The sequence below is a fragment of the Anser cygnoides genome, chromosome 6 (assembly GCF_040182565.1).
Source record: "Anser cygnoides isolate HZ-2024a breed goose chromosome 6, Taihu_goose_T2T_genome, whole genome shotgun sequence".
Lineage (NCBI taxonomy): Eukaryota > Metazoa > Chordata > Aves > Anseriformes > Anatidae > Anser > Anser cygnoides.
The window spans coordinates 37,396,642-37,409,383 of record NC_089878.1 but is presented as its reverse complement, the minus strand read 5'-3'; the positions used below and the strand labels follow the sequence as shown (position 1 = coordinate 37,409,383).

At 37.5% G+C, this 12,742-nt stretch overlaps 1 long non-coding RNA gene across 3 annotated transcripts; it reads left to right on the top strand.

The window, feature by feature from the left end:
- The first annotated feature begins 1,206 nt into the window (after positions 1 to 1,206).
- LOC106040989 (uncharacterized) lies at positions 1,207 to 12,464 on the top strand. 3 transcript variants are annotated; one of them, XR_001210213.3, is made up of 3 exons: positions 1,207 to 4,678; positions 8,536 to 8,766; positions 9,121 to 12,464. It is a non-coding gene; the product is annotated as an uncharacterized lncRNA (long non-coding RNA). The 3 variants fall into 3 exon arrangements; XR_007162847.2 differs by having other exon boundaries at positions 1,209 to 4,614; XR_010832617.1 differs by having other exon boundaries at positions 4,602 to 4,678; positions 8,571 to 8,766.
- Positions 12,465 to 12,742: the final 278 nt, after the last annotated feature.

Sequence of the window (12,742 nt, the reverse complement as noted above, 5' to 3'; positions counted from 1 at the left end):
GCATTGCTGTACACAACAAGGAATTTTTACAAATGTGCCCAGAGTTACCATATTTTTGCCCAGAGTTACCATAAAACACTGGCAAAATTGCATCTGTAGCCTTGAATTACCCTGTTTCACCCACCATACTACCCTCAAAAAATTAGAATATAATTTAAGATTTCTTGCCCTTATACTAATTGAACTGACACAGCTCAATTAAAATACATACAATCTAATAACAACATTTCAATGGATGGGAAATACATTTGCTTATTTTTCTTATATGAGAAGAAGGGGGAAAAAGACATTTTGGGGTTGGCTAGGCATCTATTCCCAACCCATAATAAGGTTCTTATCAACCAGAAAAGCTTATTAAGCTAGAAAATGAATACTGAAAGCTTTCTAATTAAACACTTTCCACTTACATGATACTGAAAGAATGGAGTGGGAGATGCTGGTACTGATACTGTATTAGTCATTGTATCACTCATATCATGAAGTTGTAATCAGCTTTCAGGACAGTGTACACGAATAACCCAGGTGCTCAAGTTGTGCTGCAATTTGTAATTGGAAATATCTTTGGATAATAGGTGTCTCATGACTTGTTTTCTCTTCCTGTCATATTTTTAATGCTATGTGACTTATAATTGAGTTTTTTATTAACTGTCAAGGAATTGTTTTTTAAAACTTTGAGTCTCATCCTGCCAAACTGCTCTGTGCAGATTTGTCCTGGCTTGAGTGGAGTATCTCTATGGAAACTGTATGATACGGGTCCTGTCCCTCTAAAGCAGCCTGCAGGTCTGGGGCTGCAAGCTTTTCATTCTTTTAGGGGAGATACAATTTTCATATCTATCTGCAAAGATCCCCACAAGGGGGTATATACCCAGAGATTGATTATTCTAATTGTGACAGATTTAAACCAACAGCAGTATTCCCCTTCTTGAGATTGTAATTTCATAGCCCTTCTCAGCACAATTTAATGTAGCACAGGGTTGCAATCAAAGACTTCATTTAAAATGTTAATAAGAAGTGTAACTTTTGCCATAGCTGCCAATAAACTCATGATTCTATATATCTGATTTTTTCTTTAAATGTAGCAATGACTTTTGTTATGATGAGACTTCCATGAAAGGGGGAGGTTTTGGTGTCCAGCCTGATTTGAATGAAGCTTGAGGAATAAAGAAATTAAATTTCATTTGAGTGGAAAGTTAAAAAATCTTACCATTTCTCTACGTGAAAACTGCTGGTATGTTGTAGATTCAAAACACAGTCACAGTGAAACACATAATATTTCAGTTTACATTATTTATTTCCTTCATATTTTTAACTAGATATTTCCATGTATCTGCAACATACTGTTCATAGGTGTTAACAAGACAGAGCACATGTCTATACAACAAATAATCTTGATTGAAACACAGAAATCATGGTTAGCTTTAATGTTCTCAAGTGTAAACTGGTTCTAATATATACATTCTTCTGCATGATCTAATTAAAAGATCTTTAATTATGCAATAACTAGGATACTACGGGTATACCAAAAACGGCATGGATGTGAGAGCTCTAGATGCAGTGCTCCTACAGAGGTGAAGCAGACTAAAAATTCAGATATAAAACAGTCAATCTATGAAATATATTAATCATGGTTCATTTTAAGGACCTTGATGACTTGTAAGAGAGAATCCTTACCACAGGAGAGCATAGCAGTCTGCAGGCAGACCAACCCTCCCTCGGCACAGAGTCCTACAAGGAGAGGATGATTTTGAGAAGTTCCCTTGTGTTGAGGTTCTTCCAGATCCTTTTCTGAGGACGTTTATGTTTCAGTTTTAGGAACATGACTGTGCTCAGTGGCTGTTTATTCTCTTGGCTCTCCCCCACGGCCAGTGGCAATTCTCCACATACAAACCAAGGATAAGCAGTAATAGGGGCTCATTTTTGGACAAAGAAGAAGAAGAAGTAGAATTGGCTAGGGTAATTTTGAATTATGGTGATTGAGAAAATTACTTTTGAAATTTTAGCCAGTGGTTTCTTTTTGACCCAGGAGGAGCAGTGGTTCTCAGGTGGTGCTGCCCAGCAGAGAAGGCTGTTTGTATCACCACAGCCTTCCAAAGCTGATTAACTACAGGGTGATATGTAAAATCACGGTCCAGGTTTTAATTGTACTCTCCTTTAGAGGAGATGACTGTGGACTGTTGAATCCAAGCCTCATGGCTTCCTCGCCTGGTTTTGCTGGCCAGGCTCCTTTGCTTCGCTCCCTTCTATGTTTGGTTACACGCAGAGGTGCAGCTCATATTGCCTTATGCTCTACACTGGCAGAAGCTGCCCGAAAAATTATCTTCACTAGCCAAACAATTTCTGTGAGACAAAGTAGCTAATTCTCATTCTTAATTCTACCATTATCACAACCAAGGTCACTCTCTCCATCCCTGTGAATATGACTACAAGTTTGGAACCAAACTATGTTGCAGCGGCCCAAATTTCCAGATTTACATTGCAAATGTGCAAGCAAAGCAGCAGCTCAGTTCTTTAATTGTTGGTAAAACACAGAATCCTAAAATGTTTCCCTTAGATGCAAATTCTGCTGTGTTTAACAGAGCAAAAGGCTCCTTCACTGGGAGTTTGGGAACTTAACCATGAAACCATGAGGTCATTTATTCTAATTAATGAGAATACATTTGCACTTGCAGACCTATCAGCTTTTGCAAGCCCAGAAACAGCCCACAGTGGTTTTACACGGTATGTGCAGATATGTCTGTAGAGCACAGGACAAGTGAAGCACACGTCAAGTGCAGAACGACTGTAGGTGCCCAGTGCCAGAGGCCCCAGAGCTCACTGCACTGCTTGCAGATACTGCGTTTTTGGTACTGTGAAGGCAACACATCTGAGATACATTGCACTTATGACATATGGCGAATGTAAAGATGTTACACATGTGCACAATTAATCTGTTTGGCGTACCAAGGAGCTCAATGCTCACACCAGCACAGCCCCAGACTGGGCAGTGGCATCTCACCAAAATTTACAAATCACAGCAGCGGCACTTGTGTCTTTAGTAGTAATTAGAATAGTGTGACTTTTTATTAGATTGTTAATAATTATATGCTTTACTTCTGGCCTGCTCATGGTGAAAACAAAACAGCAACAAAAAAAAAAAAATAGCCTATGACTTGAAGATGAGATGAAAGAAAAACTGATAGACTCAAAAGGTAGTGAGTAAACAGGGTAAACAGGACAGGGGATTTGAAGAATGAGCATTGACTTGAAAGAAGCATTAGTGGACAGAAGTTGCAGCCTGGGAAGCTGAAGAGGAAGGCTTTTTGCACTGTAGAAAATGGAAATATACTGTACAGCCAGCAGAATAGAGCAGGACTGTGAATAGTTACAAGACCTAGACATCCTTAAAAATCATAAGAAAGGACAACTAGGTATGAGAGGTGATATGAATTTGATATAAATTACATGCACTATCACAACATAATAAATAAAAAAAAATGGAGCTTCTTATGTATTCTGCTCTTAGTAGATGTTTCCCAGCATCTTTTACTCATGAGAGAACAAACTTACTGTATAACAGTGGTGGAAACATTTTATTGTGACAGAGACAAAACTTGACTTAATTCTTCACATTAAAAAAATAAAAATAAAAAAAAAAAATCAGGCACATAGATGACCCTCCTTGAACCTGGATAAATTAAAGCTGACGTATTCCACTGTTCTTTGTTCCTAGTCACTGTTAGTTTCTTCCACAGAGAAGATTTAATTTTGGAAGTCACAAGTTCTTAATTGAAGCAGGTTTAACTATTTAGCATCAGAGCCACCCACCTACATAAAACTCCCCAACTGTTGAAGTTGTTAAAGGGACACTGTCAATTTTAAAACTGCACGTCTGTTTAAAAATCTTTTACCTTCTGTTGATAGGAGTGAGTCCTAAGGTTGTATACTTGAAAGGCATTAGAGAGAAAATGTCTCTTTTGACAGTATTTTGGGAATCGTCCATTTCACCGCTTTTCTTCGTAACTCGGTCAAGCCAGATCCTGCAGTGACATGCACTGATGTCTTTGTGTGGAACTCAGGCTGCAGTGTAACTGCTCTAACTCTAAATACTTTTTTTTTTTTTTCCTAAATGATTGCCTGTCAAGGTGATACTCTTCTGTTAGTTCAAATACAAGACAAAATGTAGTGCAAACTTTTAATAGCGCCAATTAAAAAGAGCTGTAAGAGGCGAAGAGTTAACTCAGTGTTGTCCCCTTTACCTGATAGTGCATCCTTTCTGAGCCCCTATGGCTTGAACCCTGCCCTTGACCAACAACTCCCTATTATTTCCTGATACTTATCAAGAATTAATTATCCTGGATAATGACAGGTGCTGTGGGAGTGACAATGAATGTTAGAAAGAAATTCTTCAGACATGCGATGAGATTTACGAGGTGGCGTTTGAGATGGTTATATGACAGTGTGAGGGGTCAGTAAATGTCCAGGAGATGTTGGAGGTGGTGAGATGCAGGGGGCAGAACAAGCAGGTGGAGGGGATGGAAAGGGATGGGAGCGTGGGGGAGATGTCATTGGTTTCAGTGATATGGAAGAACTAAAGAGAGAAAAGTTGGGGTGAAGGAGGAAACGAGAGAAGGACAGGTGAGAAAAGGGGAAGGGAACCTTGTATTGTGAAGAGAGCAAAGGAAAGATTTTGTGGAAAAAGGTATGAAAAGCAGTTAAAGGCAGTATTATATTTAATATGAAGAAGAAGGGTTAGTGTGAAGTGGCATGAGGTAGCAATGTTTTTAATGGTATTTCCAAGTTTCTAAGCATTTGTTTCTGCCAATTTAACACTATTTTAATGTATTTCTATATGTAATATGTTGAGATTTGAAGTGCTTTATTTTTTGCAAATGCAATATATAATTCTTGCTAGCTCAGCTCTTAATTCAATTTCTTCCTCCTAGTTCAGGTTAGATGACCTAAATGAGGCTGTACATTACAAGTGAACTTCTTATGCTTTAGCTGTGAAGGCATGAAAGATTTTGGTAAACAGAGCTTTCATATAACTTTATCTCTAGTAAAATAATTAGAAAGAAGTTGTGAGAAGCGCTGAGATGCTGTTGGCAGGTAGCTGGGGAGCACCCAACATCAATGCTGCAGGCTTCCTGGGTAGCTCAGGGAGAAGCAGATGCTGGAGGAGCCAACAGAAATTCCTAGGCTAAGCTCACTCAATGCCTCATGTTCATATTTTGCATGCTGATGCTCACTAAAGGGCAGAGAAAGTTTTGTTGCTGCCTTGAGAAGTATACCTGGCTCCCAATGTATTTTAGGTGTGCGAACTACCTACACAAGCTCATTTTGTCCTCATGTAATCCTTTGACAGTTTATAAATAACCAAAGCAATGTATCTTAGTGGTTGCATGTTTTAAATGAATTCTAAGTAGGTGCACAACGCTGTGTTCCTAATCTCTAAAAAAAGGTAGGATGTGCCTTCAAAAAAAGGAAAGCAGAGTATTTGGTTACTTTCTTGCTTTTCTTGGATATTCTTCCTTTCTACAGCAGTGTTGTATTTTAAAGCATTGCAAACTGTAATAATGAACAACATCCTCTTCCACGTCCTAATTTTAACTAAGTAAAAATCAGAAGTAGACAAAAAGTAGACATAAAACACATATGAGGCTCCATTCAGACCCACAGTTCTCTATTACCACTAAAACTACCAGACTAAATAGAAGAATTTAATGGGACTCCTCTCCCAAATAAAATTACTCTCTCTCTAGTTACTTACAGGACAAGGATATTGGCCACCCAATATTTGTCATGAGGACCACAGTGAGGGGTGCTCTGATTTCTCTTTCCCATTCTACAAGATACTTGAATTTTTTTTATCATCACTATGCTTTTCTAAGAGACTTCATTTTAAGTCTGAATTATGCATATTGCAAACGCAGGAAAAAGACAAGCTTAGTACCTATGCAGAACCTTTGTGCTCATCATGGCATAAGCAAGAATATTAACAAACTTCCTGAACAAAGAGAAGAACTTTTGTATTAGGTGACGTATATTTTTCCAAAAGATAGTACTTTACTTAATGCCTGATCTAAATTCCTGAGAAATTTTACTCACTTCATTGTACTCCCATCTTCTCTGTGGAAGACATATTTTGATCAGTTAACAATTAATTAAGTAAATTAAGTGCTTTGGCCCCAACTTCTTTCCAGTAAGACTTGAGTAATAATAATGATATCAGTGTCTGACATATGTGCAATGAAGTCAGCATTTGACATAATGCTTCTGAAGAAAATTTTGGTGAAGTATGTACCATTAACAATGATAAAGCTTAAAGAACAGACTTAAAAATCACATTCTCTTCCTTAGCAGAACTGATCCTGATAATTGCTGGGAGTCAGCCAGATATATGTTGGTTTCCTAAACATATGTACTTGGGAGTTGCTGAAAGGCAATAAACAAAACAGTTTATCTCCATTTTTACATAGTATATTTTCATAGGGACTTCAGCGAGAACAAGGCACTTTTATGGGGATGGGGAAGTTAATGAGTTACATCACTTAAATGTGCTATAGTTTAGAGCAAAGGGAAGAAAGACTCGAGCAGGAAAAATCTGCAGAAGTCTCTAAGCACAGCATACTGGAGTGACAGATATTACAGATGAAAGAGAGAGAGAAAGAAATAGAGAAAATTATTCTATGAGCTATGATATTAATGAGAAATATTCTAAATGATCCAGACAGATATGGAAAGAATTGTGCTGCTTTTGTTGTTGCCGGTTTTGCTCAAAGTAAGACTTGTATACTTGTAAATTAAAATAGATTATGTTAATTTGAACATTTTTCCCTATGCAGCTTTATGGTGTTAGATGTTTTTGTTGTTTGTTTTGTTTCTGTTTTTTTGTGAAAAAACTGAACCTGCCCTGGAGGTTTGCTTAAAAGCTGTTAGTGTACACAGTAATTTACAGCTATTCAGAACTATGCATTGAGTTACTAATTGATTCCTAATGTTGATGTGCTTGGTTGTACATTGAGTTATGTGTAAGATTTATTGAAAATAATTTTGTTTCTTTCCCCTCTCTACAACCGTAGCCATTAAATCGGGACAGATATGCAAGGTAGTTGCAGATCCTCTGGCCCCGATCTTCTTGAAAACTTCCCACCAGATAAAGACCTTTGCCGACTGTATGATCAGGATATCCCAAAATAAGCAAGACGTAATATCCCCATGCCCTCTTTTCCCCCATTATGTCTCACAAAGACAAAAGAATTGCTGATAGTACCCAGTGCCAGAGGAGCTATTCTGATATTTCCAATTATAGTCAGTTTAATAAAAGCATAATGAAAAGTCAACAAAATTATGAATTATAGCATGAGCATTTCAGATTGCTATTTCTTTTGTTTCTCTTCTTGGATTTTAAGTGAGAACAGAGTAAATGTTCTGAGCATTTAGTTCAAAGACGTAATATGCAGGTGGGAATTGATGAAAGGTCTCTCAGGTCTCCACGATGGGAGCTTCGGAAGTAAAATCCCCAGCAAACAATATGGCTTTTGATTGCCTAAACTTCCACTGACCTGTCTTCAAGCTGCTTCATTACCTGTATGCGCAGGTTTAACCTACTGTGCTTTGAAATCAGCTGGAGCATTAGCTGCGATACTTATGCCTTTGCCAGCTGCTGAAAGTCTCCATGATCTTTCACTTGGGGAGCTATAGGCACTACATTTCCTAGGCAGGATGAAAGAGCAATGGGTCAGAACTCTGTCATCTGCTCAGGAGGCAGGCACACCCTGGGGAAAAAGCAAACCTGAAAAGCAATGGCACTGTAGATGACACCATGCTGCTCCCAGCGCAGTTCATGATAGTATGATTTTTCATCATTTTTCCTGGGTCTGTATGTGCCTCAAAACATCTTCAAAATGATCAGCTGAGCAAAAAAATTTCTGATCCCGAAGTAATTTCAGCTATAGATTGAATCAACAGTTTGAAAGCTTGCTCAGAATCAAAACATCTGAAAGTTTACTTGATCTCTTGCAGGCAGGGGAAAAAATGTTATTTTAAAACATTTTGGAACAGTATTTGCTTCATTTATTCTGAGCATTGAAATAGCACTATTACCCTTCTAATTGAAGGAGTAGCTTAGAAACATTCAAGACCTTAGAAATACTTCTGTAATTGTATGTTTCTGGAACAGTATACTTTTTAATCTAGAAGGAGACAGAGGTACAAACAAAATCTGACAGTGTCTGTAGTATCATTTTCTTTTGCCCTCCAAAGATGGGCTAGACAGGAAAGAACACCTCACATCACACACAAGTTATAAGGGAGAAGAACATATTTCATCAAATTGCCTTTAAAAAGTGGCTTATTTTGGAGGAGGTGTGGAATGGTCCAATTGATATTTCTGTTTTAAAGATTAACTGATAAAATTACTTTAAAAAGAAAATAATAATATTACTAAGCAAACAACAAAACTTAAAGTCTGTAGCAGAAAGATATTAATATTTCTTTGGGGCACTGTTTTTGTTGTTTGTTTGTTTGTTTGTTTTTCCACTGCCTTTCCTAAGACAGCATCAGGATTGGAACACATATTCCCATTTTCACAGTAACTTTCCACCTTTCCCTGCTGAAGTCCATGCCCCGTGTGCTACCCATAGCCTTCTGCAGCAGAGCAATGCGCCAGCAGCTCCACAGTGTAAAGGCTGCAGAGCTCTTACAGCAGCAGCCCGCTTCCCAGGTGATCTCCCAGAGGAAAAGCCAAATTATCCTTCAGAGACCAATTCAAGACTGCAGTAATGCATGGTACGTTTTTTTTTTTTTTTTAAGAAATAAATAATACACTTGTAAAAGAGAATAACTTTTGAAAGTAAGAACATATCTGTAATCTATTTTTTTTTAAACAAATTGCACCATCTTACATGGTTATTTTGAAAGAAACATTTTACTAGTTATTGCTGCAGTATTTTGCTGTCTAAGCATCCTATTCTGAGCTGTTCTCATATTCATTTTTCAGCTTTCAATGGCACAGATACGCAAATAGAAAAATAGCTGCATGTCCAAATTAGCTTATATAATCATGAATAGAACAGAGTAAATAATTTAAAAGGAATTATGAATCTGGAAATCCTTGTTGTTGTTTTTCTTTTTTCCTGTTAGGTGTGCATTTGAAAGAAGTCGAGAATTTGCATGAATTAATTCCCATTCTGTTTCAATCTGGAGAATTTTTAGCTTGCACTCTCATGTTGAACACCTCTTCGCAAGGTTCTAATAATCCATGTCTGAAAAGAAGGCTGCCCCGGTGCTTAGTGCTGCTGCATGGGAATTGGGAGAACAGGATGATACTTGGGAGGCATCTGGCCTCCCCTCTCCTTTCTCTGTGCCACCAATGTCCACCTGGAAGGTGATGAGACTATCACTGCCCTTTTCAGAATGACAAAGAAAGCTTTTTTCCCGTGGAAAACCAGGACTCGATCCTACAGAAGTGATTGCCTATGCTTTATATTCTTGGGTACCACCTAGTGGCACCGTCTCTGTTAACTATGGATATAACTCACTCACAGAGCATTCCGGAGGTTGGCTACCACAATCCTGAGACGAGGTGTATGTCCTTAATAGCAGGTCTTTTCAGTGCATATAGAAAGTGACCAAAACCAACTGCAATGAACTACTGAAAAGAAATTGGGCAGATATTCACAGACATTATATAGCGATATTTATTCTAATCTAATCGTGATAAACTATGTTCATCACTTCATTATAGTGGTTGCAGTGATTAATATGTCTTTTGACTGAAAAATGTCTTTTTCCTTAAATTTTTGTGATTTTGCTAGCAGCTGAAGAACTTTAAGTTGGTTTGTATCTGTCTGCTACTGCAACTGTACTGTTATTCTCTTGAAAAATAGCTCCTAACAAAACAGGGAAAGCACACCAGGCTCTTTCTGTGAGTTTGATGGTACATTCACCAGCAGTATAAATGACTTGCAGACAATGCAGAATGCCTTTGTTTTATAGGTTCTGTTCCCAGTGTCCTGAATGAAATGCATATTGCTAACCTATTAAGTACAAATCGCTTAAAGATGTAAATTTTTTATGGCTTGCTAAATGTTAATGTATGACTTGTAAAATGTTAAAGTAGTAAATAGCTTCTTTGAGCTCATACACACTAAATTTCATTTCGTAGCCCTAAGCATTTAAGGTAACAGTCACAGGGTATTAGTTAGAGAGATTTCCATAATCCTCATTGACTTTAATTTATTATTGTTAAAAAGAAAAAAAAAAAAGGAAAAAAAAAAGATAATTAAGAGTTAATGTCAGTAGGATAGAAAAATAGGCTATTGTCAAAGGATAATGGCCTTCCACTAATAGGAGACTGTTGAGACATTCACTGAGAATAAATGTTATGAAATATGAAACACATGATACAATACCAAATGTGTAATTATAGCTATTTTATGTCAGCTGTTCTGAATAACTGTAAGACATTATCAAAATCTGATGAATGTTTCTGCATTTGATACTTCTTGATTTATTGATGTAATAACCAGCTGAGAAGGACTCCTCACAAACCCAATTTATTTAAAGTTTGTCATAGAAGCTCATATACACCCTGTTTTCCATCTGGCGGAATATATCCTATATTTAGAAGAATATACATATATAAATGAAAGCCACCAAGAGGAATTTGTTCTGGCTGAAAATATCAGAGACTGATATGGTTATTTGTTGAGAAGGGAGCTAGCCACTTTCTAGAGAATATTGATGAATGGTCTCCAGATACACAGCAAGGAGCTAAATTCAGAGGTATGAAATTAATGTGACTGCACCTGTGCAAACCAGCCATGAATTTGATCCAAAATGATACGTTATGAATGTGTGGAGATATCAAGGATATCCAGGGCCTTGGAACAAATGCTTTAGTAAATCATAAAGATTCTAGCATTAAAAAACAAAAACAAACATAAAAGGAAATAAAGTTACTGCTTATCTCCATTTCACTTAGATATTTCAATGTTATTTAAATATTTAATACCAAATTTTGATTTTGTCATTTATGGAATATTTTAATTTTCCGACATTGGTTAGGAATTGGTTCTTGCTATCGGTACAGGTTTTCCCTTCAAGTCCCAAGTGGGTAGATATGCTAAATACTTTCATCTTCTAGAATAAAGATCATTCTGTTTCAATTTTTAATAACATTTTGAGACCTAATCCAAATGTGATTCATTTAAATAAAAATCAATAGGTTTAGCTGCTCCTTTAGAATCATTTAGGGCAAGTTTTTTTCATCAGATCTTCTTCAGGGGCCAGATTCTGATCTGATTTATGGTCTGATTTACATTGCAACCCGTTGACTTTAGAGGATTTGCATACTGTGTAAATTAGCACAGATTTGACTCCAGGGATCTTTAGTAAGTGGCATAAATTAAGAACAGGGAAATTCTGCTCTCTTTTAAAACCCCATAAAGGTCAACACAAAATTGAGAACAAGATACGGCCCCAAGTCTCTTAGTTAAAATGTATTAAAAGGTTTCATGAAGCCCTTTTATCCTCCCAACCACAATCTGCCCTCATTCTCCCATCCCGCAGTGTCTCATTTCACACCCACCACGCCGGTATGCTGAGAATAATATGAGTCAGATTTTGCCCCCCAGAGAAGCATATTTCACATACTGTGTTGACTTCTAAATTGGATGATAGCACCTGGCATCAGCTTAAGTAAAGGTGACTGTAGCTGGAGCAATCTTTTTTTATCGGCTGCCATCCCGCCGGCTGAAACTTCCGCCTGAGGAATGGATTTATGCAATTGCTAATCTGAGCATTTCATTACATGTATTAATATTTGAGGACATCTGAGACTTTTTCTGGAAGACAACTGCATAAAAATTTCAGCAGTACCAAGGAGCCTAATTTCATCTGGTTTTTGCAGGTCCCTTCTGGCGACAGCACCTTCTCTCTTCTGCACCATACAACATGTAGGCAAATTGGTATTTCTGGCCAATGCCCAACAAAAATTGTGCTTTCCGCAGGTAATCAGTCACGTCCCCTTGGTCACCAGGACAGCCACTACAGATTTCAGGGGTATTTTGGCAGAACTAGGAAGGACATTAAAGAAGGTGAGATGTGGGCCTCTTGAACTGCATAGCACATAAGCAGAATGAAAGCCGTGGGGAGCAATATAGGAATTATTCAGGTTTTCTTGACAAGCCTCGGTGCTCTTTCCTTGTAACACATTGGGTCTCTTTTACAAAGATCACAAACGGTCAAAGCAATGCTCAGCTGTAATCCATCTGCTATTTTCTTGACAGATGTTAAGGCTGGCCAACAGAATCACTCTGCAGTTTTGATGGGCAGTGACACAGGAGCGGTAATCTCACCTGACCTGACTTATGAGTGTGTCCTAAATTTTTGTGACCTGTGAAAATATGTCCTACTAGAATGTTTCACATTAAGCTGGAGGTTGTGCATTAGCTTCCTGTAAAAAAAAAAAAAAAAGGAAAAAATATATCTTTTTACCATTTCTTTCTGAGTAGAGAAGCAGTGACTATGGAGTATAGCATGAGATCCTGTCAATGGAATTAACAGGATGCAGAAAATATTTTGGGCAGTTTAATCTATGATTTATATAAAACAAGAACTAGGGGACCAGACATCAAATCTGAAATTAAAATTCAGTTTACTCACAAGGCTGCAGAGGAGTAGACTTTCTGATGTGTAAGCAAGCACAGCAAATAGTCCTGATGGACTAAGCTCTTTAATGTATTGTGGACAGAGTTAATCG